This window comes from Myxine glutinosa, chromosome 13, assembly GCF_964187855.1.
Source record: "Myxine glutinosa chromosome 13, kmMyxGlut1.1, whole genome shotgun sequence".
Lineage (NCBI taxonomy): Eukaryota > Metazoa > Chordata > Myxini > Myxiniformes > Myxinidae > Myxine > Myxine glutinosa.
In genome coordinates this window covers 54,167,464-54,193,774 of record NC_136273.1, presented here as the reverse complement: position 1 = coordinate 54,193,774, position 26,311 = coordinate 54,167,464, and the positions used below count along the sequence as shown (strand labels likewise).

General features: G+C 45.1%; 1 protein-coding gene across 2 annotated transcripts in view; it reads left to right on the top strand.

Annotated features, from left to right (window-relative positions):
• The window catches only part of LOC137438949 (protein Niban 2), a 163,203-nt gene that overhangs the window by 56,360 nt on the left and 80,532 nt on the right, over nucleotides 1–26,311 (top strand). The window lies entirely within an intron of this gene.

The following is a 26,311-nucleotide window of genomic DNA, read 5'->3' as shown; positions in this document are numbered from 1 at the left end:
TATGTTAATAACAGATAGACAAACAAACAGACAGACAAAACCTCTTCCCACCTTTGGTGGCGGAGGTAATCAAATTCATTAAGTTTTTGGAAAACAAAACTGACCGACCCAAAATAGCCCGATTGTATAAATTCTTCTTACTTTTCTTTTCCGACAGCCTAACTCAAAATCGGTTGAAGATAAGGACTTGGTTTAAACACGAATCTTCTGCATTTTATAGTGGGAAGGTCCATGACTGCTCAAAACTTTCATAACTTGAAAAGATTCCACGAAAAGTAGACATCACTGCTTGTTGTGTTGTTGTGTACGCATATAAATATGAAGGCAAATGAGGGGTAGGCGGGACCATGCCTGTATTTACCAGTCTTGTGTGGGAGGAGCCACGCCAACACAATAGCCCGAGGGCCAATCACATATAAATAGGTGTGGGTAACTGCATAAAATGGACAGTAGCGACAACAAAAGAACACTTTCAAGAACAAGTGTGGTTAAGGATGGAATATTATGGACAATCCGACAACCATTGTAGCCAGATATATGCGAATATATATATATATATATATATATATATATATATATATATATATATATATATATATATATATATATATATATATATATATATATATATATATATATATATATATATATATATATATATATATACAGTATATATATATATATACAGTATATATATATATAATATACAGTGTATTCAGAAAGTATTCAGACCCCTTCACTTTTTTCACATTTTGTTATGTTGCAGCCTGATGCTGAAATCGTTTAAAGTGGCCCCTAACCCGTGGAACATCCACGGAAGGGAGGATGTGGTGTATGGATAGAGTGTACCATTATGGATGGCATAGGGGATTTGCTTGTCCACGTAAGTTAGGAAGAAAGATGAGAATGAAGAGTGCGTATATGAACAACGATCGCTGACACCGGCACAAATGCATGCTCTGGATTGTCCACTCAGTGGACGGCTTGCTTTCGCCTTCGCCTGTCCAATCAGCGGATGGCTTGCTTCGCCTTTGCCCAGCAGACGCCATCAAAATTGAATCTTTTTGATGGAATCTTTTTTACAAAATAATTAAAAATGAAAAGCTGAAATGTCTTGAGTCAATATGTATTGACACTGTTATGACACTCCAAATTGAGCTCAGGTGCATCCAATTTCCTTTCATCATCGTTGAGATGTCTCTACAACTTGATTGCAATCTACCTGTGGCCAATTCAATTGAATGGACATAATTTATAAAGAAACACGCCTTTCTATGTAAGGTTTCGCAGTTGACAGTGCATGTCAGAGCAGAAACTCTCCCATGAAGTCCAAGGAACTGTCCGTAGAACTCCGAGATAGAATTGTGAGGAGGCATAGATCTGGGAAAGGGTATAAAACAACCTAGACCAGGCTGCCCGACCAAACTGAGCAACTGGGCAAGAAGGACCTTGGTCGGGGAGGTGACCAATAACTTGATGACCACTCTGACAGAACTATAGAGTCCCTAGGCTGAGATGGGAGAACCTGTCATGAGGACAACAGTCTCTGCAGTACTTTACAAATCCAAGTTTTCTGGGAGAGTGGCCAGACTGAAGCCACTTCTGGGAAAAAGGCACATGACAGCACACCTGGAGATTGCAAAAAGGCACGTGGAAGACTTCAGGCTGTAGCACAACAAACATGAGGCAAAATATTCTGTGGTCTGATTATACGAAAATTGAACTCTTTGTACTGAATGCAAAGCACTACGTCTGGTGGAAACCAAGTGCAGCTCATCACCCATTTAACACCATCCCTACCATGAATCATGGTGGTGGCAGCATCATGCTGAGGGGATGCTTTTCATCAACAGGGACTGGGAGACTTGTAAGTATGGAGAGAACAATGAATGGAGCTGAATACAGGCAAATCCTTCAGGAGAAGCTGTTTCAGAGTGCAAAAGCCCTTAGAATGTAGCAAAGATTTATGTTCCAGCAGGACAATGAGCCCAAGCATACATCGAAAGAAACACTGGAATGGCGTCAGCATAAGAACGTGAAAGTCCTTGAGTGGCCCAGCCAAAGCCCAGCGTTGAATCTCATTGAGAATTTGTGGAAAGACGTTAATATTGCTATTCACCAATGCTGCACATCCACCTTTCCAAAGATTAAGCATATCTGCAAGAAGGAATGGAAGAAACTCCCCAAATCCAGATGTGCAAAGCTGATAGACATATGAAGTATTGACTCGGGGGGGAGGGGAGGGGGGGGGGGTCTGAATACTTTTGTAAATTCTATATTTCTGCATTTCATTTTCAATAATCTTATAATAATTTCTAAAAACATGTTTTCACTTTTTCATTTTGGAGTATTTTGCGTAGATCATTGACAAAAAATTAAATTGAATCCATTTTCAATTCAGGCTGCAGCACAACAAAATGTGGAAAAAAGTTAAGTGGTGTGAATACTTCCTGAAGGCGCTGTACAAACATGCATACATCCTTGCTCCATTTTATATATACTTGCATAACATATGGATTATGGAGGAAGAGCAGTATAACACAAGCAGTAAAGCAAATGATAATTTAGCCAGTATCCGCAGTGTTTACCTAAATGCTATTTTTCCGGTATGTTGCAGTGCTTCAAATGGTGTTTGCAGAGCATTTCTGGTGTTGGAGTCTTGTATATTTTCAACTTTGCTTGCATGTCTTAACATTGCCCGTATATATTCAAACTCTTTTGATCCAAGTTTGTCGGTTCTTCATACTTCATTTCTGCTTTGAAGTCTGTTTAGACTTGTTTTTGTACTACTGTAGCATAATCCTAGCAACGAGTAACATAACGACCATTTGTTGCCCCATTTACTGGTAGTGACCTCACTTGGTATGAACTTCACAACTCGCTTTCCCCATAAAATAGCATTAAGACAGATGTTACTGATACCAGCTAGATACAACTTCAGAAATACTTTATTTGGGCACGAAGAATGAATAAAAGCGATTGATTTGAAACGAAAAAAAATATTGTATGGATTTGCTCGCTGTTGAATCATTTTCGTTCCCATATTCTCTTTTTCATCCCAATGAGAATTGGCTGGGCATGCAGCTTTCAAGGGCTACTGAAGTCTGTTTTCACATTGTGCTGGAGAAGGACAACATTATGGAGACAAAATATTCCTGGCTCTGACGATTTGTCCAGCTCACACATGGCATGCGCTATACTGTATATTTGTTTACTCTGTCTGCCTGTCTGACAAACAATATCAAAAGTCATTCCAAACAGGAAACTTACTGTTTTTAAAGATGCCATAAAGGACACAAACGGCACGAATAAATTGATGTAACGTGTTAAGTAAAGTGGTGTAAGACGCTGGATCAGCGGCAGTAAACTTTAGGAAGAAAAAAAGAAAATTAAACGTCTTTTAAAATATTTATTTTATTTCATTTGAATTTTTATACTTGAACACTGTAGATAGAACAAACTCACCTTTTTGGCACTTTCAAAACCCTTCTGTTCAGTAGTACCTGAACAAAATATTATGGCATTTTGCGTCATGACCAATCGATGCACAGTGGTAAGTCTATAGATAATCTTGTCGGGGACTCCTCCTTCTGACTCCCCATTTCTTAATCTTTATTTCCGTCTTCCGCATACTCTGTAGCCGCTGCTAATTCAATAAATTAGTTTGGCGAAGTTGTCAAGAGGATCGAGTAAAACTGGAAACCGCGGTCTGGACAGCACATTTGCTCAAGTACCATGATAGCATTGTTTACATGGCGACCACCATCTTGTTAAGTGGTGCAAAGTGCTCCGTTTCGTTGAAGTACTTGCTTGAGCGCTTTGAATGAAGCAAGCCTCTTGGCAAGCGGTAAGCAAGCCACTTTCTAACGGAACACATCCCAGGTCCCTCAACTTTGTATATGCTGCTGCCTCTTTCCCAACAATGACCAGAGGCCCTAAATCTTTTAATCCTGATAAATATTCGACTTTGGCACTCCAGAAGGATTGCCAAATTAATTTGCCCGCTTCCTTTTTCAGCTACTTGGAGGTTAAATCTCTTTAATCTAGTCTTTTCCACCATCTCTTTTCCAGTGTAGCTGTCTGCTCTCCCAAACCTCCAACCATTCCTAGGTCCTCGAGGGGATGTATTCTTCTAGTCACACCTACCTGGTTAAAGTCCCAAAATCCAGGCTTGCTGCACTCCTCAAATCTTTGATTCCTCTTTTATCCCATTTATGGAATACCTTCCTGAGTCCTTTCAATGCCACTCTTCACACTGGTCAGGGCTTGAAGCTGGAGGTACACCACCATCTCATGTTATCCTATATCTCTCCCTGTGAACGTTTCTTCCTATATCCCTAATACCAACCCTCTTGCAGATTATTGTTTCCTCCCTTCCCCTTCCCCTTCCCCTTCTCCTCCTCTTTTTCTGTTCATTCATTTCCTGCTTGCTGCATCTGTTTGTTGCCCCCAAACCCCAATGGCAGTATGTTGCCTTTACATCCTCTTTCACCTACATCTTTCTTTAGCCTAGATTTTATATTTAAAATGCTTTACTGATGTCGTCACACATTTCATTTAGGTATTATTTTGTGTTCAACATGTTATTGTAAATGAAACATAATTGTCTCCTCTGTGAGTGTTTTGAATGTTTCTTGATTATGGACCAATGTTATAAATCATATCTAGATAGTTTTGTTGAAAATGGACTTTATCAACACCCTCCTCCCTACCTCTCCCTACCCCTCCAGTAACACATGAAGTAAGATGTGTGTATGTATGTGTGTGTGTGTGTGTATATATATATATATATGTATATATACTGATGTTGACAAATGAGAATGGATTGTGGATGCAAGTCTGGTAAGGTGTCAGTGTGGACGTGAGTTCAGATCCATCAGAGGGTTGAGGATCCATCAGGCCAGGAAAGGGTGTGGGAGTGATTGTGTGGGAGATGTTGGTCTATGGGGTGATTGTGTGCATGTGGAGGCACGGCAGGTTCGAGAGAAGTGTGGGTGTGGACGTGAGTTTGAGTCGGTGAGAGGATTGCATATCCATCAGAGCCAGATGGGTTGTGTGCGTAAGGTGGGTGAGGAAGAGGTACAGCAACTCAGTGCCTTTGAAAAGGGGACACGTAAGACGGCCGGGCGAAACCTCCAGGTAGCAAGCCACAGTGTTGTATGTCCTGGGGTTGTACTTCAGCAGGGAAAGGATGTGAGGAGGAGAGTGAAATGGCCAGGTATGGGAGAAGGAAGTATGGGAGAGAATGTATGGAGTGATGTGTGGGGCGCTTCATAGGTTGAAAGGAAGGGTGGAAGATAGATTGAGAAAGATGAATGAGATTGTGTTTGAGTATGCATGTGTCACATTTGGAGTGAAAGAGTGTGTAGAGAGGGGTGAGAAGGAGGCATGTTTGAGCAGGAGGCAGAGGGAGATTCATGAGTTGAGAATGGAGTTGAGTAGTTTGAATGGAAGAGGGCTGTGGAAGGGGAGAGGAATGAATGGGCTTGAGGTGTTGACGAAGCATGTGATGATGAGGTTGGTGAAGTTGAAGAGAGTGGAAAGGATGAAGAGGCGAAGAAAGGAGAGGCAGAGGCAGAGGAAGAGAAAGAGGTTCTTTGAGAAGCCTTTTCAGTTTATGAATGATCTGTTGGAGCAGTCTCGATTTGGTTTACTGAAGGTACCAAAGGAAGAGTTGGAAGGTCACCTGCGTGTCACGTATGCAGACACAAGGAGGAACGAAGTGGTGGAGGACATCGAAGGAAGGTTATTCTGTGTCTAAAGTAGGAGGAGGCTCTGACACTGTAGCAGTTTAGACCAATATCATTGCTCGATGTAGATGGGAAGATATTGATGAGTGTTGTTGCGGCACGGCTCTCAGGCTTCATCAGAGGGAATGGTTTTGTGGATGGTTCTGTGCAGAAGGCAGGTATACCAGGATCATCAGGATGCATTGAACACTCGGCAATGGTCTGGCAAGTGTTACAGGAGGCAAAGAGGCAAAGGAAGGATGTGGCGGTGGTATGGCTGGATTTGGAGAATGCATATGGGTCAGTGCTGCATGCCTTGATCAGGTATGCCATGGATTTATTTTGGGTGCCACGGAGATTTAGCGATTTTTGATGGCATATTATGATCAGTTTTGGATGCGGTTTGCGACACAGTCCTATGTAACAGAGTGGCAGAAGTTGGAAGTGGGGATCCCGATGGGATGTACCATCTCCCCTATTTTGTTTGTGCTGATTATGGAGCTGTTGATACGTGCGGTGAGTGGACATAGGAAAGAAGTGGAGCTAGCCCCTGGTCAGAGTTTTCCAGTGGTGTTTGCATTCATGGATGACCTGACAGTTGTCCAACAGTCCGCTGATGCAGCAGTAGAGGTACTGGAACGACTGGAAAGGTTGATGCGGTGGGCAAGAATGGGATTTAAAGCAAGAAAGTCGAGGTGTGTGGTAGTGAGATGAGCAGTGGTGGATAATATGCACAGGTTTGAGCTGGGAGGGGAGGTCATTCCATCATTGGTGGAGGCCCCTGTGAAGAGTTTGGGAAGATGGTATACCGTGGAGTTGAATGATGTGGGAAGAGTGGAGGAGGTCAGAAACCAGCTTTTGAGAGGTTTGAACAGGATTGATGGATGTGGTTTGCCAGGTAAGTTGAAGGTATGGTGTTTGAAGTTTGGATTGATGCCACGAGTATTGTGGCCATTGATGATGTATGATATTGCGATTGGGCATGCAGAGAGGATGGAGGTTGTGGTGAGAAGGTGGTTGGGAGTGCCACACTGTTTGACAAACATTGCCTTTCATGGTCAGGGTGGAAAACTCCAGTTGCCCTTGACATCATTAACCGAGGAGTTTAAGGTGGTGAGGGTGTGGGAGTTCTTGATGTTGCGGGATTCAAGTGATGCAGTGGTAAAGAATGCTCTCCCAGAGAAGAAGGGAAGTCGGAAGTGGAATGCAAGAGCAGAGGTGGATGAGACTGAGGAGCGGTTGCAACAGGAGGAGTTCATGGGGATGGTACAGCACGGGAAGCATGGCTTGGGGTGGATGAAGCATGAGCGATGGGGAAAGGCATGTGTGAAAGAGAGGAGGAAGATGGTTGAAAGGGAGGTGAGAAGAAAGGAAGAGGAGGGGAGATAAGTGAAAGCAGTTGGTCAGGCACATCAAGGTGCTTGGACTACAGTCACGTAAAAAAGTAAGTACATTTCTGTTACGTGCTCCTCCCCGACCCCCTGGTCACGGTGTACCTCCGAGCCCCCGAGAGGAGCCACGGCAGAAAAATATGTTATTCTGTGTCAAAAATCAACAGGGGAAACCACACCAATGGTTATCGACAAACAAATATTGTATTAAAAATCACACAAGAATAACGATACAACAATAATAGCAATCAAAAGTACAATCAACACATCTTATGATAGTACCATCAGCTAGTAGAGGATAACTCACTGTGCTCCAAGTGAGTGAAAAAAGAACATTCCCCAATGTCTCCATAGCTCAAAGTTGATCCTCTCCAGTGATCATTAGAGCGATGTCGAATCGAAACCCGAACCCCGTTCAGATGATGGGCCCGGTCACACCGCCAAAACAGCAGAAAGGCGTATGCGGCCGAAGCGGCGCAAAGAGTCACGTGGTCCAAAACTGCGTAAAGCAAACTCAAGGCGAATGGGAAATCCAAAGGCTCCCTCCAGGTCTGAACTTTCACGGCTCAGTCGGCGAACTGCAAATTAATCTTCCAAAAGCCACGGTGCGCACACACACACACACACACACACACACACACACACACACACACACACACACACACACACACACACACACACACACACACACACACACACACACACACACACACACACACACACACACACACACACACACACACACACACACACACACATCAGATACGTCTGAAAGCGGTGGAAATAGCTGACGAAGCAAATACCTTGCTTGACGCGCGAAGCAACAACAACAACAACAACATGCATTTTAAGGCCATTTTCCCTGCTAGAGCGGGGGTTAGCCTTGCGGTCCCCATGACAATCTTCTCCATTTTGCCCTATTTTCTGCATCTCTCCTTGTTTAACCCCCTTGCCCGCATTTCTTCTTCCACCATCTTTAGCCAAGTCTTTCTCGGTCTTCCCTGTCCTCTACTTCCTTCTACATTAATTTCCATCACTCTTCTCAACCAGTCACTTTCATCCTTCCTCAACACATGACCAAACCATCTCAACCTGTTCCTCTTCACAGCATCAATCACAGGCAATATTCCCATCATCTTTCGCAATTCATCATTTGTCTTCCTCTCTCTCAACGATACTCCGCACATCCATCGAACCATTCGCATTTCCACCCTTTCCAGCCTTCGTTGCTGCTCTACGTTCATTACCCATTTCTCACTCCCATAAATCATAACACTTCTCACACATGCAGCATACACCTTTCCCTTCAGCTTCAGCGACACTCTCCTCCTCATCAGCATGCCACTCAGTTCCCGAAACTTCTTCCATGCACATCTCACTCGAGCAACCGTTGCCGAGTCTGATCCACCTTCTCCATTCAGCATGTCTCCGAGGTAGCAAAATGTTTTCACACCTTCCAGCTTCCCGCCGTCTCCAAGATCCAACTCAACATTTCCTCCATCTGCAGCTCCCTCTGTGCACACCTTGCATTTGAATGTAGCTGCCACACTGGTAAATGACCCTCTCAGACCACTACATTTTTGATGAACCCACTCAGCGCACATTGTACATTGAATGGAGTTCACTCCGACACCCTTCCTGCACACAGCACACAGCCACTTCCCAGTTCTTTCCACCTCACCACATGCTTTACCACTTGCCATCACCTTCGTCTTTCCGATATTCACCTTCAGACCTTTTGTCTCCATACATTCCTTCCACTTGTTCATCTTTTCCTTCAGTCCATCCATACTTTCCGCAATCAACACCAGATCATCTGCATACAACAACTCCCACGGTAAACCCTCCTTTACGTTCTGAGCCAGCACCTCCACCACAGCTACAAATAGTAGTGGACTTAGTACCGACCCCTGATGCACTCCCACCTTCACCTCAAACTCACCACTGTTCCCATCCTTCGCCCTTACAGCTGTGCGCGCTCTTTTGTACATTGCCATCACTACTCTGATCAACCAATCCTCCACTCCTAACTTCCTCAATGCCCATGTCAATACTTTGCGTGGGAACCCTATCGAATGCTTTCTCCAGATCAACAAACCCAAAAAACAACTTCTTCCTCTTCTCCATGTACTTCTCCTGCAACTGCCTCACAATGAAAAGCGCATCTGTTGTTCCTCTTCCTGGCATAAATCCAAACTGCATTTCGTCGATCTTCACTTTCTTCCTTATCCTCCTCTCCAACACCCTTTCCAATACCTTCATTCCATGCTCCAATAACTTTATCGCTCGGTACGAGCCACACTTCAGAGGGTCACCTTTCCCCTTGTATAGAGGGACGAGGGTACTCAGTTCCCAGTCCACTGGAATGCGGCCTTCTTTCACCACCAGATTACAGATCTCTGTCATTCTCTTCACACCCCAACTTCCTGCTGCCTTCAACATATCTCCCACAACTCCCGTCGGCCCTCCCGCTTTTCCACTCTTCATTGCTTTTATCGCTTCCTCAACCTCCTTCTCAGTTATCGTCTCTGCCGGTCCTAAAACTGGGTTACTCTCTATGTTGCCATCCCATTCATTCTCTGTATTCAACAGCATTTCCATATATCTTTTCCATCTTCCTTTAATTCCATCTGGGTCGACAACGATTTGTCCCACTTCATCCTTCAAGCAACTCACCCCCATCACATCACACCTCTCTTTCGCTATGTGCTTTGCAATCCTGAATACTGCTTTATGACCCTCTTCCGAATCCAGGCATTCTCCGAACATTTTCCGACATGCCTCCTGCGCCTCGACGCGCGAAGCGCACAAATCAAAATGGCCGACGGCTCGTTCTCGAGTTGCAACGACCCGGCGATGATTCTTCAGAATCCCAACGCCAAACCTGACACCCAGGTTGATCAGTCACAGCGATAACCCCTATCGCAGGAATTCCTATCCAGGAAATTCAAAGTTCACTCGTGACTTGCTCGACAACGTTCGATCCAGAACGCAAAGCAACCAGCTTCTTGTCCGACTTTTCGCTCCTTTCTTTTCTCTCGCCTCCTCTTCTTCTTCGTCTTCCTGGGTCCCGATCCGGTTTCCTGCTTCATTTAACATTAACCTTTTTACCTTTTGACAATAATAATGGCTATTTCCCTCAAACAATAATAATAATAATAATAATAATAATAATAATACATAGAACCAGAAATGTTTCAAGTGGATGAAAACCACAACACCGGAAGTGACGAATTCGTAACAACCCCATGTAAAGTTTTGACTTTTTCAACATATTTTAACATACAGCTATTTGATCTTCATTTCAACAATGTTGACAGATAAAGGTGATATAATATAACAAATATCATGAAACATTTACATTTTGTAGTCCTTTGTATAATTTAAATGTACATAATGCAAATTTCGCATGTGGAAAAAGTAAGTACACCCCATGAAATGTTTTTTAAAATCTTTTTAACATATGTGGACATATCAATATTTGATCTTCATTTAAGCAGTATCTATAGATAAAGGTGATCTAATTGAACAAAAAACAATGAGAGATTGACTTTGCAATAATTTATTAAACAAAAAATTGTTGCACAGCATGCACAATTGCATGCACAGCTAGTTTCAGATCCCCCCACAGCATCTCGATGGGATTTAGATCCGGGCTTTGACTTGGCCATTCCAGAACCCTCCATTTCTTTCTTTTCAGCCATTCCTTGGTGGATTTACTGGTATGTTTAGGGTCATTGTCATGTTGCAAGGTCCACCTTTGGTTGAGCTTCAATTTTCCGACAGATGGCCTCACATTATCCTCAAGCACCCTCTGGGACAATGAAGAATTCATAGTGGATTCTATGATGGTGAGCTGCCCAGGCCCTGATGCAGCAAAGCTGCCCCAAACCATAATATTTCCACCACCATGCTTTACAGTTGGTATCAGGTTCTTGTGGTCAAATGCTCTCTTTGGTTTTCGCCAAACATGTCTTCTGGTACTGTGGCCAAATAGCTCTACCTTTGACTCATCTGTCCAGAGCACATTGTTCCAGAAGTGCTGGTCTTTGCCGAGGTGTTCATTGGCAAACTTTAGTCTTGCCCTGATCTTTCTGGACAGCAATGGTTTCCTCATGGCACACCTCCCATGTAGATCAAATTTGTGCAGCCTCTTTCTAATGGTAGACTCGTGCACTTTGACATCAACAGTGGCAAGAGCTACCTGTAGGTCCCGTGATGACATTCTGGGGTTCTTGGAGACTTCTTTCAGCATCTTGCGGTCTGCTCTCGGGCTGAACTTGCTGGGGCGGCCTGGCCTGAACAAGTTGGCAGTTGTTTGGAATCTTCTACACTTGTAGATGATCATCCGGATAGTCGAATGATTGATTCCAAATTGTTTGTAGATCTTTTTAAATCCCTTCCCAGACTCATAGGCATCTGTAACCTTCTTTCTGAAGGCCTCAGAGAGCTCTTTTGATCTAGGCATGGCGACGCCGCACACTTCAACAACAAAGAGCAAACCAAACTAAATGTCTGAGGTTTAAATAAGACAGGTTCCTCCCTGATCCTCTCTAACGATGTTCTCATCATTTGCACCTGAGCTGGTGCACCTGATTCTAATTTTAGGTATTTGAAGTAGTGATAAATGTAGGGGTGTACTTACTTTTTCCACATGTGAAATTTGCATTTATGTTCATTTAAATTATACAATGGACTACAAATTGTGAATGTTTCATGATATTTGTTATATTATATCACCTTTATCTATCAATATTGTTGAAATGAAGATCAAATAGCTGTATGTTGAAATATGTTGAAAAAGTCAAAATTTTACATGGGGTGTACTTAGTTTTTCACGTGACTGTAGGTGGGAAGGTGTGCGGGTTTAGGATGTTGGAGTGGCAAGAGATTTGGAGGATGGAGCCAATATTTTTAAATTTCCTGTTGCGTGCAACGTATGATGTGTTTCCGTCACCAGTAAACTTGAGATTGTGGGGTTTTTTTTTTTTTTTTTTTTTTTTTTTTTTTTGTATACAAGATCGAGGCTCGTGAAAGAGCGAACATTAATCACACAGAAAGACAAACCGACACATAAAACATATAACATAGGGAGCGGTAGACAAGATGGGGAGAGAGGGGGAAGGACACAAACACAACATTTGAGAGCAGGGACCGAGAGACATGGAGACATGGAGACATGGAGACATGGAGACATCGAGAGATCTGAGAGAGGGCGAGGGCTTTTGGGGGGGGGGGGGCGTGGGAAGGGGGCAGTGGGAGAGGTATAAAACATATGGACACTGCCAGGACTTCCAGGAAAGAAGTTGGAATTTCAAACAAGGTGGATCTGGGGTGAATTAGCGGGGGTAGAAAAGATCAAGGTTTTGGATGGGGGAAGAAAGGAGATGGTGGTGAACAGCTGTTTTAAAGACCTGGAGGGAGGAGTGGGATTGAAGGGAGTGAGGGAGTTTGTTCCAGAGGCGGGAGAAAAGAGGAATGAAAGAGTGAAGGTGAGCGGAGAGCCGAGATTTCGGCAGTTTAACCATCAGAGGGTTGCTGGCAGATCTTGTGCGACCTGTAGGAATATTTGGGGGACAGAGCACAGAGAGAGCTGGGGGTGCAAGGCCGGAGAGGAGTCGGTAGAAGACAGAAAGACCACCTACCTGCCTGCGGTGAGTGAGTGAAAGGCCCTCAGAGATAGCTTCATCGCGGGAGATTCCAATAATTCTGAAAGCTTTGGTTTCAACAGCGTGAAGCCGAGCTAGGTGTGAGGCAGGAGCACCGGCCCATAGGGGAGAACAGTATTCCATTGAGCTGCGGATGAAAGCCTTGCATGTGGTGAGGAGCTCAGGTGTGCCGAGGAAGGACTTCGCACGACGGAGGATGCCCAGTCGGCGACTGGCTTTGGAGGCCAGCTTGGAAATGTGGTTTTCCCAAGAAAGATCATGGCAGATAGTGAGACCCAAAATCTTGAGCGACAGAACTTCTTGGAGAGGATTGTTGAGAAAGTAGATGGGAGGGTTGTCCAGTCGATCTTTTCAGAGAGACATAGTAAGAGTGTGAGATTTGTCAGGATTGAAAGACATGTTCCACTTGTTTGACCAGTCTGTGATTTTGTCCAGGTCTTCAGAGAGTGAGGAGGCAGCAGACTGCCGATCTGAGGGAAGAGGAATGGAGCGGCAGAGAGTGGAGTCATCAGCAAAGAGATAGAGAGGATTTTCGAGAGAGTCAGAGAGATCATTGATGAAGACCAGAAAAAGCACGGGGCCCAGAACACTGCCTTGGGGAACTCCAGCCTGAACAGGAAGAGGAGATGAGAGAAACCCATTCAGGGCCACACGTTGACGACGACTAGAGAGGAAGTCCGCCAGCCATGCGTGGAGATTTCCATGGATACCAAAGGAGGAGAGTTTAGTGAGCAGAGCGGGGTGCCAGACCGTGTCGAAGGCACGTGATATGTCGAGGGAGACAGCTCTAATTTCCTGTTTGGCATTGAGGACCTCCATCCATTGTTGAGACAGCAGAAGCAGCATGTCCAGAGTAGAGTGACCTGGTCTGAAACCAAATTGATGATCAGAGATCAAGCCATTGGAGAAGAGGAAAGATTTCATATCAGAAGCAATGATGGATTCCATGACTTTGCTGATAATTGGGAGAAGGCTGATTGGTCTGTAGTTGCTAGGATCTGTTTTTGCACCTTTTTTGTGCAAAGCGGTGATGTTGGCTGATTTCCAAGCAGATGGCAGTTGACCTTGAGCAAAAGAGAGGGTGAAGAGAACAGAGAGAGGGTGAGATAGAGCAGCAGAGCAGGATTTTAGGACCCGTGGGCTGATGCCGTCGGGTCCAGTTGCAGAATCAGTCGAGGGTTGACAGAAACTTTTCCACCTTGTCAGGAGGAAAGGACACGGAGTCCAGGAGCAGCAGGGTACGACTGGGTATGGTGGGTACAGAGAGGGATGGGTTTGGGACACAAGATTTTAGAGGCAAACACAGAGTTGAGGCATTCAGCTTTTTCACGTGCGGAGTCAGCTGTGTAGCCGTTTGAGGTAAGGGAGGGGATGGAGGGGGAACAAACACCAGAAACTGATTTGACCAGACGCCACCAGGATTTGGAAGAGGGAGACAGATAAGAGAGTTCGGTCTTGAGAACGGAGAGATATTGTTTCCTGGCTCTCCTGAGGGTGGACACACACTTGTTTCGGGCTTTGTGAAAGGAAATGAGATTTCCTTCCGTTGGATTTGCTTTCCAGGAGACGAAGGCAAGTTGTTTCTGGGCAACAGCCTCACCACAAGATTCCGTGTACCATGGACGGGAGGAAGGGTATGACAACTGAAGACGTGATGGGATAAATCTGTGCATGAGAGAGAGCAATTTACTTTGGAAGAATTCCCAGGATGAGTTGATGTCAGAGGTGGTAGAGATGGGAGACCAGTCCAGATGATTGATGGCTGCTTGAAGACCGTGCCAGTTGGCCTGAGTGAAATGCCAGACTCGTCTACGCTGAGCAGGCTCCCTGAGGATGGTCAGAGAGATGTCCACTTTAACAAGGACATGATCAGATGATCCGATCGGAGCAGAAGAAGAGCAGCAGACATTTTCAGGGAAGTTAGTCATAACCAAGTCCAGAAGAGAAGATGTTCCGTTGACTGAGATCCGGGTCGGGAAATTGACAGATTGTGTCAGTCCCAGTGAGTCGCAGAAGTCCTTTGCTGAGGAGCCATGGCTGGTGAGAGAGGTACCCACACCCAGCCAACTGGCATGATGACAGTTGAAATCACCACATATGAGGAAGAGAGAGTTGGGATGAGTAGATAGAAGTTGGTCCATATCATCAGACAGCGAGATGTAGATGAAGTCATCACTGTTTGGTGGACGGTACAACACACATATGAACAAGAGGTGGGAGCGAAGGGGAAGCCGTAGCCAGAGGTATTCCTGGGGGTGAGGTGGAGAGAGTGCAGTGCAGGGCGAGTGAGGAAGAGAGTTTTTGATAAAGATAGCAACCCCGCCTCCAGGACGAGGCTCAGGTCTATCATACCGGAGAAGGGAGTAGCCCGGGAGAGATACTATGGAATCAGAGACATCATAAAGGAGGAAAGTTTCTGTTAAGCAGATCACGTCTGGTTTGACAGAAGCAACCTGTATGGAGAGATCAGTTAAGTTTGAACGAAGGCCCCGGATGTTTGAGGTCCATACCGTTAATGAAGAGGAAGGGGGAGCATCAGATACAGAACAGGGGGGAGGAGGGGTAGGGTAAGATGTGGAAGAGGTGGAAGAGGTAGGGAGAGCTGTTGAAGGTGTGTCAGAGATTTCAGAATAGCTCGGAGAAAGGGAAGGATGGGGCGGACAAAAGGTTTGATGGTGATTGGGTGAGCCACAATGAGGTGTTATTTGAGGAGGGGGAAGAGCGAGGCAGAAGGTTGGGGGAGATGGAGGTGAGAGTTTGAAGGGGGAAGAAGCGGGGAGGACACTTTGAGGAGGGGGAGTGAGCGGGGGGAAATTGAGAAGCAATGAGGGTGGGGAGATTTGAAGGGGAGGGGTGAGGGGGGAGTTTGGGAGGGAAGGGACAAGGGGAGGGATTTGAAAGGGATGGGATATGGGGGAGATTTGGAGGGGAGGGGTGAGGCAGGAGTCTAGGAGGGGAGGGGCGAGGGGGCGTCTTGGCGGGGAGGGGTGAGGGGGTAGTTTAGGAGGGAGGGGGCAAGGGGGGAGATTTGAAAGGGATGGGTGATGGGGAAGATTTGGAGGGGAGGGGTGATGGGGAAGATTTGGAGGGGAGGGGTTATGGGGAAGATTTGGAGGGGAGGGGTGAGATTGGATTTTTGAAAGTGTACGATTTATGGGAAACGAACATTTATTGCAAAATGAGTTTCTTGTGATCTTCGAGTTAAAAATACGTTTAAGGACGCTGGATGGAGGATGGAGTGCAGGAGAGTTTAGGGAATGTAGAAAAAAGGCACTATAGGAGATGGATATTTTTTTGGGGATGAATTGATTTGGTGAGCAAGTCGAAAGCAGCCTTTTAAAGAAGAAGAAGAAAAAGGTGTTATAAAATATGACGGAATACATAACTTGAGGGGAAAGTGTAAACATTGAAGGTTAATGAGTGAAAACTATCTGGGGAAATGGGGGAGAAACACGTGGTCGAAGAACGAAACAACGAATAAGAATGAATAAACGAATGAGAACAGAGAAGGAAATATTTATTTATTTATTTTTATTTTTATTTTTTGTTTTTTTTTGAGTTGAGATTTACACAAGGAAGTAGGCTATGGGTGAAAAGACTGGGAATACAGAGAACGAAAGTTATTGGATCACAAACGACGGACCACTGAGAGAAAAACAAAGCCTCAAGGTTGTACAGTGCACACTGTACAAGGCCTTGCTCGCGACACGGCAAACAGACGATCAATTTATGAAAGATAAACACCGAGAAACAACCAAAGTTGCACACAATAACTTCACACACCGAAAGATAAATACAGTTTCGACAAAATACAATTGTGAACAGACTTAACTTCGAAAAACGTGGAGACCGTGTGGAGTTTCGAAAATCCCTGCCGCCGTCTCCAAGATCTCGCGAGATCTCTCAATTGCAGGAGGGTTGTTGCAGGAGGAGAGATGTTATTTGTGTGGAGGTGTGGTAACTGTGCAGCATGCACCGAGTGCATGTTCAGTGGCATTGGCAGCAGGACAATACAGGTGGCGACATGATCAGGTGCTGGCGGTGGTGGTGCAGATGGTGCAACAAGAGGTGCTGAGGTCGAGAGAGAGAAGAGTGGAGAAGGTAACTGATGGGGGAGAGGTGTGGTTTGTCAGAGGGCCAAGTGGTAAGAGGTGGAAAGAGGAGGAGGTGGAAAGCAAGAGGGCTGTCAGATGCTTGTGATTGCCAGGTGGTGGCAGACCTAAAGCCACAATTGGTATTCCCAGAGGAGATCTGTGTGACAAGGTTGCGGCCTGACATTGTCATTTGGTCAGGTGCAAAAAGACAGGTCATCTTAGGGGAATTGTCTGTACCTTGGGAAGAGAACATGGAGGAGGTGCAAGAGAGGAAAGTACAGTGAGCTGTAGGCTGAGTGCCGGGAGAAGGTTTGGCGAGTTTCGTGTCAGCCATTTGAGGTGGGGGTGTAGAGGGTATATTGGCAAATTCCTTTTCTGCATTTCTTGCTCGGCTTGGAGTGTGTGGGACAGAGAGAAGGAGGATGTGTGACACGGTGGCCCAGGTTGCCTTGAAAGGCTCATTTTGGATATGGAGGAAGTTTATGGAGGCACATCGAATGGTGTAGGTTTGTTGTGTGTGTTTTTTTGGTTGTTGTTACTATTATTTCTTATTTTGTGTATGTGAGTGGGTGAGGCTGTGTGTTTTTGCATGAATGAATTTTTGCACGAGTGTGTTTTTGTATGTTGAGTGGTGTATGTTGTAAGGGTGTGTGTGTGTGTGTGTGTGTGTGTGTGTGTGTGTGTGTGTGTGTGTGTGTGTGTGTGTGTGTGTGTGTGTATATGTATGATCTGGTGTGTTTTGTTGGTGAGTGGTGAAGGGTATAAAGGTGGGTGTTTGAGTGTTCCACCATGTTTGTTTGGTGCTGTGGATTCTGGATGTGGAGGTGTTGGTGTTGTAGTCTGCGTTCGCACTGGCTGGGGGTGGGGGTATGTACACATCCAGGTGTAGTTGCTGCATGTGGATGTGTATGTGCCCCTGCTGGTCCACCTTAGCTGATCGTATTGAGGTTGAAGGGCCAAAACGGTGTGATGGAGGACCTCGGCTGAGGACCCGGTCAGTGCGGCACACTTGGACCCGGTATGTTTTGAACGTGTGTGTGTGTGTGTGTGTGTGTGTGTGTGTGTGTGTGTGTGTGTGTGTGTGTGTGTGTGTGTGTGTGTGTGTGTGTGTGTGTGTGTGTGTGTGTGTGTGTGTGTGTGTGTGTGTGTGTGTGTGTGTGTGTGTGTATGCGCTGTTACATATTTATGTGAAGGTATGTGGATTACCATTCAGGTCTTTGCTTATCCGTGTGTAGTATATTAAGGGTTGTTGTGATTGGAGGGTCAGGAGCCCTTCTGAACAAGTGGCCGGAAACGGAAGTGACCGGAAACGGAAGAGGAAAAGACACGAGGGGGAAAGGATGAGGATTCTTCTTCCTCGCCCCGCTCCGACAAAAAGGTGGGATTGATTGAGCCGTGTGGAAAAGCGGCGTTCCGAAGCCCGCCTGGCGAGAGGAATCCCCGGGACGTGTACCTGCCCGGTGGAGACGTCAAGTTGACGTGGGGCCGTGCATCGACCCCGCGTCGGGCACCGTTCCCAACACCGTCTAAAAAGACGCGTACGGGTCGCCCGTTGGGGCCTAACACGCCTGGCAAGCGGCGTGGGGCTTTTGGCTTGCTTTCCCGTCCCCGCGTCGCGTGGCCGCGAGGGGCTGTAGCCGGGGTGCCGGGTACGATACCTGCCCGGTGGAAACACGTCCACCCGGGGTTCGTTCAACCGCCCGAGTGCGGCGACGCTGACTATCATCTTGGTCAGGAGGGGCCCAGAGACATTGTGCGGGACCGAGACCAAAAGGGTGTCGTGAGTACTCACCGGGACACACGTATATAAGATGGCCATCTTACTCATAGGGAATTGATTGTGGCTGGGAAATATTGTTGATGGTTGTGTATTGTTGATTGCTCGGGGAAAATCTCCGTGGTTGTGTCATTGAAATTGTATGGTATCATTACCATTGGAAATATATCCTTGAACATCAGTTGTCTCCTGGGTGAAATTCATATGGATTGCGTGGCGAAAGCGCATATATAATACAGCTTGCTGGCGGAGTTCCTCTCACGGTCCGGGGGTCACCGAGACCAGGTATTCACCGAGGGGACCACGTAACAGCGCGTGTGTATATATATATATAGTTTATATACATATATATACATATACATATATATATTATATATATATATATATATATATATATATATAGAATGGGTAGATAGAGTGCATGCCAGTAGAGTGCTTGCCGCCACCAGGTTGAACAGTTTGTTTTGTATCCCACTGACAGGCCGGATCTGGATTCGGACCTCAATCAAAATATCATTGGCTTGTTGTCACCTAACCAACTCATCCACCAAGTTTTGTCATAATCCATCCAAATTGTTTTTTGAAATATTCAATTCTGTATATCGTTTTTCGCCCCATCTCACTATGGTGAAGAATCACTTGAGAAATTCTCGTATTCGGATCTTCACAAAAATCGAATCAATTTGTCCTTGTCACATGCCCAAATTGTCCACCAAGTTTCGTTCGAAACCTTCCACAACTTTGAGATATCCTGCTATATCGTTGTTGGCCCTATATCTCAATGGTGAAAAATCCCTTAAAAAATTATCGGATCCAGATCTGAATCTTCACCGGAATCTAATCATTTCGTCCTTGTCACATACCCAACCACTTCACCAAATTTCGTCTGAATCCGTCCACAACTTTTTGAGATGTCCTGTTCCCAAACAGACAAACCTTTGGTGGCGGAGGTAATAATCGTGACCCTTTTGTGTTTTGGATACCATGTACATGAACATGCTGCCACTTTAGATGACAATAAATATAATTGACTTTGAGCTTTACCCATTACTTTGTAAAGTATAGATAGATGAGGGATGCTTTGTGCAGACGAGATAGGCATGGAACATATTGTGAACACTGGGGTTTTCTTTTATGTGAAGAGACCAAAGCACACCTTGGTATGACACAATGGGTTGTACTGTAAATACAACAAGCCATATGTTCACCACACAGAACATAGTTAATTATCTACTGAGTTTTGGGAATGGAGAAAAGTGCACTTTATTAGTATTTTTACATTTGTGGGGTAGGGGTCTGCAGTTATTTATTTTTGGCCTTGGCACTGTTTGTGTTTTTGTGATTTATCAGAATTTTTGCATGTAATTGTTATCATTTCGTATCCAGCCTGTGGTTGCTGGATGCACCATTGCTAGGAGCGCAGCTGTGCCACTGATGGAGTGCCCCCTCTTTTCAGGAAGCTCGTACTCATTTTGCCGACCTCAGAAGGATGACAAGCAGAGAGCACCTTGTGTTAACGGCACGACGGGAGCTCAAACTCAAGACTAAGATCTTAAGCCAACGACTTTAACCGTTAAGCCAACACCAGACTTTGAACGTGTAATAAGAACACTTACTTGGGTTTGGTGTACTCCGTGTGAGAGACCGGTCTTGTCTATTGTGAGGAGAGGTTAATTTTGTCCTGTCAGTTATGTCTCATGTTGAGTCGGTTGACAGAAGCGCTGCAGGCATCTCTCCACACATACACAGCCGGCCTTGAGCTCACAGCGTGTGGTGCCCCCCTCCTCTTGCACGCCCTGAAGGAAACGCTGCCTCTTACGTCTCACCAGTGAGGGGTGAGTGGTGGGGGTTGGGCCTTGGGCCCTAACATATGGCTGCTCCTGATTGGCAGCGAGCAAGGTGATGCACTATTGGACCGCACTGCTTGTCGGTCATGGCCTTGAGTGGGTCAGAATCAGTCATGTAGTTTGACTGAGACTCTGTCGCTGTAAGTGGGAATGACACATATTGACTGGTACCCTGCAGGCGTTGACATCTTGGGGGCAAGGAGAATCGGTTTTAAAAAATGGGGAAAAGGGGCTGCGAGCTTGTCTGCAATGTGAGAGCATGATGACAATGTTGAGAGCTTTGGATTCCACAGATTCTGGGAGGGATAGATGTGATTCTTGGGTTTCAGCTCGTAGGGGAGGTCATAAATCCATTGATCCATTGATATAAAGTTGAGGAGGTAAGGGGTGAAAATAAAAGGTAGTACAGCGAAAGGACGATCATGGACACACAATGACTAATGAGGGCACCTTGTAGGCCTCAAAAAACACGATACGAAAAATCTGATATACTCACAAATTTTCATGAATTGTAAAACAAAACCGAAATAGAAGCACACAGTAAACACATACACAGCAAAATATACAGGAGAAAATCGACAAAAACGATCAGGAGAGCTTATATTTCAGGGTACCGGAGGAGTCAATTAATCGGCACGATGGAGCGCGAGGAACCGGAACCGGAAGTTAAATTTTCAAGTTAATTGGATTAAAATTGACCACATTTCCTTCAATCTCGTTCTTCCCTCCAGGTCTTCCAGACAGCTGATCACCACCATCTCAGATAATCACCCATCTAAAACCATATTTAATACAATGATTAAATACCTGAGCGTTTGCTTCTGTATCCATCTTGTCCACTATCAGTATTCTCCCCTACCTCTTGTGCTTACCTTGTCTGTCGCGTTAATTTTTTTCCCTGGCTCTGCTGTTGGCATTTCCCCCTTCTCTTTCTGCTATTCCTTTTTGCTACTACATCCTGATCCGTTCTGTTCTGACTCTTCCACGAGCCTCGACTCTGCATACAAAAGTAAATAAGTAAAAAGTGATTGAGGTGAGCTGCAATGATGGACTCTATTACCTGACTTAAAGGGTTGGGAGAAGGCTGATAGTTCTATAATTAAGAGGATGAGTCTCAGAATGTTTTTTTTCTTTAAGATAGCAGTGATGCATGCAACTCTCCAGGATGGATGGACTTCCTCATGCAAGGAGGACCTGTAGAAGAGGAGATCGGGTGATAGTCCTGAAGCACATTTCTTGAGGAATGGAGGAGCCATCAGGACTATTTGTTGAATAATTTTAAGCTTGGTAAGGAATTTCTTCACTACGATGGAAAAGTAAACATCCTGTGGGAACATTGTGTAATGGGGGAAAGAGTGTTATATAGAAAGGGATAAATATAGGATCTTACCCTTTTGAGTGATGACAGAGTTCAAGGACAGTTTTTTTTTTTTTCCTCAGAGTTCAGCATGACTGAGTCCTTTTGGTTGGAAGGAATGGAAATGGGATATGTCCCAGACAGACCTCACCAGCCAGATGTTGGACAGAAAATTTGAATGTGGGATGGGATGAATTTGTGAAGAAAAATGAGTCCATTGCAAAAAAAAAAACTTTCAGGAGCAACCAATGTTAGGAGCTAATGTAATGTGATGGACCAGCCTTGACTGGAAAGAGCAGATTACAAGCCAGATGAATAACCTTTACAATATTGCCAGACATATCTGTACCTTTTGGGGGTTATCTTATTACTGGCCTTTTTGAAATTTAGAGAAACCCTAACCTTCCGGTAAGCGCAGGCTGACAACGCAGATCCTGTGACTCGCTGCACCCCTTCCGGTCCAGGTCGTACTGCAGTCATAGTGCAAGAGAACATTATTACATTTACCACCTTTGAGTCAGGATGTGTGGGTGTGGTGTGTGCCTAATTTTTGTAAAATTGATGCCTTGGCCTTTTGGTGGTTCTGTTTAACTTTGCAATTAGTTATTTTTACTGCAGGTGTTTTTGGTTCTGCCACCGATTCCATTCTCGGCCTTTATTTAGTAGTTGATATGCATGTGTGTGGGAATAAGCAGCCATTCTGTATCATGTTTATATGTGGGGCTTTTGAAATGTTGTGAGCATGCTCGACTTCTACACTATGCTTGTGAACTTTGCAAAACGACAAGGTTCCATTGTGTCCCCCTTTTTCCAATGACTTTGTGACCATGTTGCCTCCGTTGGAATTCTCATGGCTTGACCCAGCTGTGAGCCCTGCCCAGCAGGAAAAGGCCTCAGGCAGACAAACAATCTGCATTGTTGTTTCCTTGCATCGTGAGCTGAGGATGTTTTGACATTTTTGCTCTTGGAGGGGATGAAGTGATGAGGGGGAGGGTGGTAGGGCTCGTGGAAAACAAAACATACACTGATTGTCTTACTTCATACGAGGAGATCACAATAAGTACAACGATTCAAAAATATATAAATGTAATTCTTATGTTGTAAGTTTAATCTTTTAATTTTTAAAGGACGTATAATGAATTTGCTACATGAGATCATGGATAAAGCTAGCCCTTTGTAATTGGTGAGGTGAAATATTAGACTGGATTGATCCATACATCCAACAGTGGACTGGTGATGTGAGTGCTTTGGCCTGAACCATTGAACAGCACACGTTTCAGGCTCATGACTCAGGTTTGTAGCTGGAAGAGTGCAGCACCAACAACATTGTTGGTTTGCTGACATAGCAGCCCTTCAAACAGCCCCTCAGTCAGAACGCTGCTTCCTTTTCACCTACATTAAGGCTATTAGCTGATCCAGGATCGCCATCTTTGACATTTTACACATTGATGCTGTAACAGTTAATCCTGTATGACGTGCGAGACAAATAAGAAATATAAGGTTTATGTAACATTTTAAAAATTAGGCACTCGGCAGAGCACGTACCTCCACCAGGCTGAACAGTTTACGTTTTGTATCCAACTGATAGGCCTGATCTGGATCCGGACTTGAACCAAAATCTAATTGGCTTGTTCTTGTCACCTAATCAATTCGTTCAAGTTTCGTTATAACTCGTACACAACTTTTTGACATAATGCTATATATTATTGTTTATTATTGTTAATGCAGCGCTGGGTTTCGTTGTTTACTTACGAGGGGGAGCCTTGGTTCCCCTCGGCCTTACCAGGCCCAAAGCCACCGAGCACGGATAACTCCATGTCACGGCGGTTTGATAATTAACCGTGAGTGCCATTTAGTCTATCAGGGTCCCTCAGTGTCCTTCGTCTATTTGTCGTTTACCTGAAGTCGCGTGGTTTTCCAACCGGGTCTCGTGCCCTCGGTAATGCACTGATCTTATGTTATGATCTTAGTTGGATGCAGATGAGCAACTGCCAGTGCACACCGGATATGCAGATTAGAGCCAATTAGGTGGGGAATTAAAATATCCCAGGCTAACTAGGTGTGAATGGTGCTAGACAAATGAAGGAAAGGAAAGGAAAGGACAGGCACAAACAGATCCGTAGAACAGTTCAACAATAGGGGGTTTATTTACAATGTGAATGAGATGTGATTGCCAGGACTATGGGTAGATGGCAGGACGACAAACAGGCATCAGGCATACAAACACAGGCCCAAGGCGAAGGCAGGATGACCTCCTTAAAACTCTCCACACTGCGTGCAACACAGAAAACCAGCACTTGCACTCTCAATCCCCTCTGAACTCTCTCAGTTCTCTTCAGAATTTGCCAGCTCTCCTCAGAGATGACACACTCCTCTCCTGCGTGTCACAGGCTCCTCCCCTTCTCCTGAGAACTCGCACAATTCCACCTTTTTCATCTCCTCCCTTGTCTCCCTTGACAACCTTCTGCCCCTCAATGTGTTGTGCTCCACCCCCTTTAGGAAACAATCATAGGTCTGCCCCCTTTCTCTTTCCTGTCTCCCGGTGCCACAGGTAGATTGCTGCAAGAGGTTTTACACACATTTCCTTCACTTGATCCCTTGTTACCGATTTCAAAGCGCCACCCTCCGTATGGTGCACATTCAAACAGACAATCCTTAAGCCGACATGACCCTGCTTATTACATCAAGATTGGTTATATACTTCCTATAACCATGAATGAGCTTCCTACACCTCTCTATTGGCAGTTTGGCCCACTCCTCTTGTGCAAACTGCTCCAGTCTTCCCAGATTTGAAGGGTTCTTTCTCCCAACTGCTGTTTTCAGATTTCCCCACATGTGTTCAATCAGATTTAGATCTGGACTCATTGCTGGCCACTTCAGAGCAGTCCAGCATTTTGTCTTGAACCATTCCTGGGTGCTTTTTAAAGTGTTTGGGGTCATTGTCCTGCTTCAAGACCCATGACCTTCGACGGAGACCCAGCTTTCTGACCCTGGGTTGAACATTACTCTCCAGAAGGCCTTGGTAATCTCCTGATTTCATGATGCCATGCACACGTTCAAGGCACCCAGTGCCAGAGGCAGCACAGCAACCCCAAAACATCACTGAACCTTCTCCATGTTTAATTGTAGGGAAGGTGTTCTTTTCTTTGAAGGCTTCATTTTGTTTTCTGTAAACGTCGAGATGATGTGCTTTATCCAAAAGCTCTAATTTCGTCCCATCTGTCCACAGGACATTCTCCCAGAAGGATTTTGTCTTTTCAGGTGTGTTTTGGCAAACTCCAGTCGGGCTTTCTTATGTCTCTCTCTCAGTCCTGTGTCACCTACCATATAACTCCCTTTCATTGAGTTGGTGACTGATGGTGCGAGTTGAAGCTGTCATACCTTGTGTCTGAAGGCCAGCTTGAATCTGTTTGGCAGTTGATTGAGGTGCTTTCTCCACCATTCAAACAATCCTTCGCTGCAATTTTTAATCAAGTTTTCTCTTGCGACCACGTCTAGGGAGGTTGGCTACAGTGCCACGTGCCTTGTACTTCCTGATAACATTGCGTACGGTGGACACAGGAACATCAAGGTCTCTGGAGATGGACTTGTAGCCTTGAGATTGCCCATGCCTGGCTACAATCTTGTCTGACCTCCTCAGACAATTCTCTGGTTTTCTTTCTTTTCTCCATGCTCATTATGGTGACACAAAACAGCAGAAACACTCATTTTCTCCCTTCAAACTGGTTGAATGAGTGATTTTTATATTGCAGGCACCTGCAACTCACCATAGGTGAGTTCAATTCCAAAGTAAAGGAGAATCACCTGCTTGCAATCTTATCATTTCTAATTTCGAAAGGGTGCCAATAATATTGTCCTGGCCATTTTAGGATTTCTGTGTGGAATCAGGTAAGATTTAGTAATTTTTTCGGCTGTTTTTGTTTTGTTCCACTGCACCCCAAAGAAATACATATGTGGCAAACCAAATAAAACTAGCAATTAAGTTGGTTGGGTGATGAAAGGTTGACGGTGGATGAAGTCCTGGAGGGGAGAATGAGACACCGTCCAACCAGTAATACTTTGGAGTCGGCTAACTACCGGTTCATTTGCCTTCTGGGCAACACTCCACAAAATAATCTTATCTTGTAAGTGCATCACTAGTGCATGCATTTAGGAGCCATATTAATCGATTATATATATTCATAACACCTGGTGTTGGCCTAATGGTTATTGCGGTGGGATTGGGATCTTAAGGTCCTGATTTCGAATCCCGCTCAGCTGCTGAATTAATACCAGGTGGGGTTGACTCAGCCTGTCATCCTTCCGAGGACTGCGAAATGAGTACCAGGGTACTGGGTCCACCCTCAAGGAGGTTGGTGGCAGGATTTGCACTCCGGCTGCTGTAAAAACACCTCATTCAATAGCACACACAGTGGTGTGTGTAGGGATGGTGCTGAGGAGTCGTTGA